The sequence below is a fragment of the Macrobrachium nipponense genome, chromosome 26, assembly GCF_015104395.2.
Source record: "Macrobrachium nipponense isolate FS-2020 chromosome 26, ASM1510439v2, whole genome shotgun sequence".
In the NCBI taxonomy this organism is placed as follows: Eukaryota; Metazoa; Arthropoda; class Malacostraca; order Decapoda; family Palaemonidae; genus Macrobrachium; species Macrobrachium nipponense.
In genome coordinates this window covers 8,627,415-8,634,914 of record NC_087215.1, presented here as the reverse complement: position 1 = coordinate 8,634,914, position 7,500 = coordinate 8,627,415, and positions in this window count along the sequence as shown.

The following is a 7,500-nucleotide window of genomic DNA, read 5'->3' as shown; positions in this document are numbered from 1 at the left end:
GAGAGAGTAAATGAGATAAAATAAGGGTTGATATAAGAAGAGCAGGACGCGTGAACCCAGTGCTAATTATGGAACAGCAGGTTGCAAGATTTAAGAGTCAAAAACAACAAATTACTCCTAATGAGCAAAGAAAATTAGTGTATGCAAAGCCTAATGACAGAATCGAGAGATTCTAAGCGGCATAGGAATTGGTGAGTGACTAGTTTGGTGTGAAAATGGTAAGCAGACCGGGATGCGTTCCTGCTGTACGACTTCTTATTGTCTTGTAGATGTAGTAAATGAGAGCAGTGACGGAGAGAACAGAAGTCAATACCTGAAGGGATCAAGAAAAAAGTGTAAACTGGATGATGTTTGCATACGACCCAATGTGCACCTTACCTTACATCGCCAAACATTCACTCCTGTCAATACCTCCATGGATGACCTCCAGAGGGTGACTTGTTATATCACAGGAAATACCTACACCTGGATAACAACACATCTTCATATGTCCTCAAGTAACCTCATATAGTACCAGAAACACACTAAGGAAAAAAGTTACAAGACGCATGCAGGAGGTTCTATACAAAATCGTCATAAAAAAAATCGTGTAATAGTGTTTAAACGTGATTGTTTCTCATATTACATATGTATTCAAAATATTGGCATCCATTAATATCGGAAGTATATTTAAATTAATAAGGTAATAAACAATCAAAATTTGATGGGAAAACAAAAAAATTAATAAAAAAAATAAAAACACAATCACCAGCGTCACCACAAATAAAACTAATAATCAAGACAACGAGGTTCCAGATCCCAACAAAAGTAAATCTGGAAGCCAAACATCATCGATAAAGAGGAAAACAACAAAAGCAGAGCGACGAAAGGAACGACGACGAAAGCGACACGAAAGAAGCAAATCCCGAAGGCAACAACGACTTCAAGTTGTCGCGCAAAAAGTGAATATTGTGAGAAGACTATCGTCCCAAGAGCCACGGAAATGCGTTAAAGGGAGCTCACAGACTATCTTGTGCTCTACAGACACAACAAACTGCCGCCCCGCACCCCCAAACCTTCCCCACCCCTCCAACACCGTCTTCTCTTGCAATATCGAAGAGTTGCTATTTCGTGTCTGTCCTCGAAACCTCAGGATGGAGCTCTTGCTGCATCCGAGGTTTATTGGGGTGAATCTGTTTCTCCTTCATTACAGGAAAGATGGAAAGGAGGAGGAGGAGGAGGAGATTAGAATGGAACGGGAAATCAAATAATTAGCAGATAAAATAAACGATTTGTAAAAACTAAGCCATTAAATATGAGGCAAATCAAAATTAAATGATTCAGTCTTCAGTGAAGGACTGCGAAATCATAAATGAATTTTTGCTGTCACCGAAAAGGTAAGAGAGAGAGAGAGAGAGAGAGAGAGAGAGAGAGAGAGCGCAGACTACACTAATTGCTACATGCCATACTGACTCCGAAGCATCAACATCGCCGTCAGCATCAAAACATGACCAGACCTATAAATTTCGGATTCCACAACATCCAGTCGACTTCCTCTGCTGTTTCTAGTTACTTCGTATTGGCTTGTAAACAATAAGCCGGTCAGTTGGCTTTCTCGCTTTCACTACAACAACTTTGGACGATTTAATGTTACTGATGGAAACCGAATGAATAAGATGACTGTTTATTGCTGCCATGATTCATGTCAACATAAACAGAAAGTTAATGAGGATTTGGCCTTTGCTATTGCCAGTAATATAATAACGAGCAATATTTAGAATAGTATCATATACTTAAATGAGTAGACAGCAGAAAGGTTATTCTCTCTCTCTCTCTCTCTCTCTCTCTCTCTCTCTCTCTCTCTCTCTCTCTCTCTCTCTCTCTCTACAACAATGTTTATATTAATACACATTTTGTAGTATCAAAGAAAAAATTATATCATTCTATATATATAGATATATATATATATATATATAATATATATATATATAGATATCTATAATATGTATGTATGTATATATGTGTATATGTGTGATATGTATGTATGTATGTATGTATTAGTATGATATATTCTATATTTTTATCATTCCATGCAGCATGCACCAATAGCTTGCACCTGGTGTGGATGGAAAAAAAAATATTCGGTCAACCATTTCTGCTGCTGTATACTATAGTTTGTCTTTTGAAAACCCGAGCCTGGATTGCACTAAGGTACCCTCAACCTGTTTGCACGCTTCCGTGACTTTTTATTTTTTTTTATCAAGCTTTTTGAAATTTTGGGTCAGATTTATTCGGTACTTTCCGCACAAACGCGATACTCAAATTTTTCCAAACAAAGGCGGATGTAATTCAAAACAGAAGGGTGGATAAGCGATATATTTGTAAGAAGAATTAAAAAGCATTTAAAAGCATTTTCTCTTCTGAAAGCCTTGAATTACATGTTCACTAATCGTTTGATATATTTAAAGCAGAATATTGCCCTGAAACCATAAGTCCGCAGTCTAACAAATGCTTATAATGGAAAACCTAAAAATTTCTTAAGTTGGTCCAGAAGCTGAAATATAATCGCATTTCCTTTCAGCAAAACACTAAGCAATCAACCTCTCCAACCACATTATTCTTTCCCCTACCCCCATAGGACTAATTTGACGAGACCAGTGTTATTGCAGAGTAAGAGAACGAGACCGCTTAGGCATTTTGGAACTTGGATGGATCTCTCTCCCGAAGGACTTCTTCTTCAATGAAACGTCAAAATTGGTGTCATGGCCAGATATTGTTCTTGGAAATTTGTCTCGCCTTCAGTTTTCAATTTTCTCAAAACCCTGTTTCTGTCTCTTGGCTTTCAACTCTTCTTTAAAGAGATTCATGTTTCGTTCGCAATTCCAACCAAAAATCGTTTATCTTTTCCCAGCTGATTTCTACATATTTCTCTTTTTTTTGGGAAGATCGGTAATTGGTATTACAAGTTTTGTTCTTTTTATGGAGAAATGCGTATAGCTGTTTTTCATAGCAGCATAACGGCAATAACTCTAGAGTAAATAACTTGTCAGAAACACAGACATAAAATTTCCATTGGATTGCTACGAAAAACCATGTATACCTGGATATTCTCTCTCTCTCTCTCTCTCTCTCTCTCTCTCTCTCTCTCTCTCTCTCTCTCTCTCTCTCTCTCTCTCTCCTCATATAATCATTTTTGACAGCTCCTTCCTTTTCCTGTTCAATCAACAGCCTTTGGACACTCTTCTGTCTCATGCTATTCACATTCCCGTTTCTGTTTAAATTGAAATATTTAAATGAATATTTCTCACATGATTTATATTTACTTGCAAAATTAAATTTATTTTCTGCGCTTCTACACGGGAAAATAACTACCGTTACTTCGCCTTGCAAACTGGTATGAATCATAGCATTATGATCTCTCTCTCTCTCTCTCTCTCTCTCTCTCTCTCTCTCTCTCTCTCTCTCTCTCTCAAAATCCCTGAAATATTTTCCATAGAATGTTTCACTTTATAAATATTATCTTAAACCATCGCATCGGCAACAGACATCAATCATCCCGTTCAATTCCAGTGAAGATTCTCTTCATTATGAACTTGATTCGCCTTCACTCCAGCCTCCCTCTTTTCCCGGTTATCATTTCATCCATAAACAATATTGGTTGACGAAATGAAATCCGTGATGCTTTACACTTTCCCCCTCCCCTCCGCCGCCCCCCCATCCTACCCCCGGCGATCCCAAATATGCATATTCAAGTTTACCTCGAAGCTGAAAATCCATTTTTCTGGAGCTTCTGTAATATGCAACTCTTTCAGCGAAAACTAAATTTCGTGTCTGCAATGTTGTGTATTTGGCAGTTGATTTTCAAAGCGTGGATGTCTGTGATAAACGTTGTGTGCCTCGTGCATATTTTAATTTTTCACGAGCAGGTGCCAGTGGAGAGGGAGGGCGTTCTGACATCCTTTTCCAGCCAAGGCCTGAAGTCAATAGGAGAGATAAATAGTAAGAAGAAGCCGGGCAATGTAAAATGTCTATAGAGCATATAGAATATAGAAATAATGTGAAATAAATTACTTGGAAGTAAATACTAATTGAAAACGTGTTTCAAAACAAGAAATTGAAAAATCAGAAAAAAACATGTGGTCAAACAATAAGAAATAAATTTTTCAATTCTTCAATGGAATCAGTGAACAATGAGTCCATAAACGAAATAGACTTGAATCTAGCATATAGATTGATGTTTTTTTTTAATTTTTACTGTCATTTGTAATATTATTAATGAGTATGTTTTAATTTTTCAGACTGATGATGCACTCAGCTTATGTGCGAAACGTTTATTGTAATAAACCATGGGTTTTATGATGTTTTTTTTTATGGACCCTGCTGATTATCTATAATATATATATATATCTATATATATATATATATATATATATATATATATATATATATATATATATATAGATATACATACATATATACACTGATATGTTAAAGATGAATATGTAATAGTGGCAACTAACTCTACCTTACACAAACTTGAATCACATACCCAAAAATCCAATGCATTAGAAAACGTATATGCTAAAGTCTAACATAAAGAGAGATACATTAGTTCCTTAATAATGTGAGGAAAACATCTGTTTAGCATCCGAAAGGCTCTGGAAATCCCAACCTGAAAAGATTTCTGAATTCTCATTGTGGCAGCCACTCCGACTTATTTCCACATGTGACTCAATTCCAACCCCACCCCCCCTAAAAAAAAAAAAAAAAAAAAAAAAAAAAAAAAAAAAAAAAAACAAAAAAAAAAAAAAAAAAAAAAAAAAAAAAAAAAAAAAAAGTTCTGCATAGGCCAGCAGCCTTTTTCACAGGCAGATTTGATTTCCCTCAGCCTGGGAAAATAAAGACACGAAACTCGAGGGAGCCGTTTATTTCTGTTCCTCAAAGGAAAAAAAGAAAAAAAAATCTGCTGTCTTTTCATTTTCCATCTTTCCCTCTGCCACACTACTGAGATTCTGAGGTACTAAAAATAACCTTTAGGAATTGCTAAGTTGGGTGATGGATATTAAAAATAAACTTTTCTGAAAAACGATGGTTTAGTTACGAAAAGAGAGAGTGATTAATAAGTTGAAATAATAATAAAATTCGCGTTTGGTTAACAAAGAAGTTATAGAAATTACATTATTCCTTTGCAGTGCCAGTAACATGCAGAAGAATGCACAAACAACTGTCGAGAGTTTATACATAAATTGTGTTTACAAAAGCAGTTCACGAGCAGAATGGAATTAGTGGTTCTATGAATGGACGCTGACTGATAAAATAAAAAAAATATGCACAATACCTGACGGTTGATGTTTGCTGTGTAAACGCAAACATGGAATGTAAACAGATAACAGGCAAGTTCCAGAATTCATCTCTCTCTCTCTCTCTCTCTCTCTCTCTCTCTCTCTCTCTCTCTCTCTCTCTCTCTCTCCACCCGGTCTATTCAGTCTTTGTTTATTCTTTGTTGAAAATAGTCCTCGACGCACAGGTTGGAAAATTGGACAAAGTTACCATAAAAAAAATAAAACAGTCACGTAACTTGATTTCAAAACAAAATTCTGGCAGTTTCATGGATCTGATATAACTTAAAAACGCGGATTATCCCAAAAAACAACATCCCTTCAAAGAATCACCACGGCAAATCTCTAATGAACTAATATGCGAAAGAAGGAACTAAGAGAGAGAGAGAGAGAGAGAGAGAGAGAGAGAGAGAGAGAGAGAGAGAGAGTTATAAAGCGCAATAGATTAGTAAAACTGAGGAGCAATGTGATTCTGGTGAGACAGCAGGAAATATTGGCAGACAGACAGGGGCCCAAAAGAGACCCATTTTTGAAGAATGGAGCAGCGAAATGATTGTCTGAATAGTATGACTGAGTGGGAGGCAGAGGCTTCGCTTTACGACAAGAATTCATTGACGTTTAAAAGGGGGCGGGGGACTGAAAAGGCAAAAAATAAAACACATGATTAGGCTAAGTTGTTTGACTTAAGGCCGAACAGAGCAAAGTAGAATGAGAGGTAAAGAAAGTAATAATAACTACAGCACATTAGCATCAACCTAGTCTTGATTTAAGGGGGAAAATTTTGGGTATGTCTGGCTGTATGGCTGTATGTATGTATGTATGATGTATGTATGTATGTATGTATGTGTATGTATGTATGTATGTATATATATATATATATATATATATATATATATATATATATATATATATATATATATATATATATATATAAAATGTGTTTGTGTGACATGCTTAAAAATTTTAATGTAATAAAACATGCTTTAAATATCCTGTGAACTCTGGAGTATTTTGTGATGTGTTATATTTAAGACCAAAAATATTGAACCGAGATAACGGAAAGAGGAGAGATTAAGGGCAAAAAGGGAGAGGGGGTAGAATAAAGATAATGATTAACAAAGATAAAAATGGAAATGGAAATGAAGGGAGGAAGGAAGAGCTTTAACATGAAAGAAGAGTAAACGGAGAGAAAGGTGTTGAAACAAAGAAGGAAAATGAATTCTGCCGTGAATGCAAATTTCTGCTTTTCCCTGCGATTCGCTTTGCATTCCATGCGCTGGATATAATAGATGATTCTTCTTCTTTCTTCTCTCTCTCTCTCTCTCTCTCATCTCTCTCTCTCTCTCTCTCTCTCTCTCTCTCTCTCATACACATATACCTAAATGACTGATCCTGGAGTTCCCATAAACATGCATTATTTGTTGACGCGGCATGCAAAGTTGCGTGTATGCACATGAATTGAGAATTCATCAACATGCATACATAAATATACATTAGGCCCTAACACTACATCGTAGATTAAATGCAGAATTATGAATGCAAGTAAATAAAATACTAAGGTGCATTCAGTCATAATTAAAGACACCACCTTCACAAATATGACTGACGTCATTTCATTACCATATTTCCAAGTTATTCAATGCTTTTTGAACTCCTGACGACAAAATTAATCGGCCTACTTATCCACCAGAGAGAAACTCTCTCTCTCTCTCTCTCTCTCTCTCTCTCTCTCTCTCTCTCTCTCTCTCTCTCTCCAAGGATGAGATGCCCTAGGAAATCAAAGAGTGAAACACAAACGAGGGATTTGCGTATTTTGATATTAGGGGCTCATTACACAGAATCAGGACGTAACACACATACGGGAGAGAGGAGAGAGATAAGGAAAAAGACGGAACAAGAGGAGGAGGAGGAGACTACACGAAAGAAAAAGCGAGGAGTGAGGGGAGGAGGAGTGAGGGGAGGAGGAGTGCGTCGATGAATACGGCTTTCAGCCTTGTTTATTGAGCTCGTCGCACATTCCATGCGTTAAAAGCCTAGTGTAGATCTCTCTCTCTCTCTCTCGTATAAATATTCATGCGCATATCTACTGCATACGAATTTGCAGGTGCAAAAAAAGTCAGAGAAATGCGAGGGCACACCACGCAAATTTAAGCGCATCCATACACAAAAATATAGATAAATA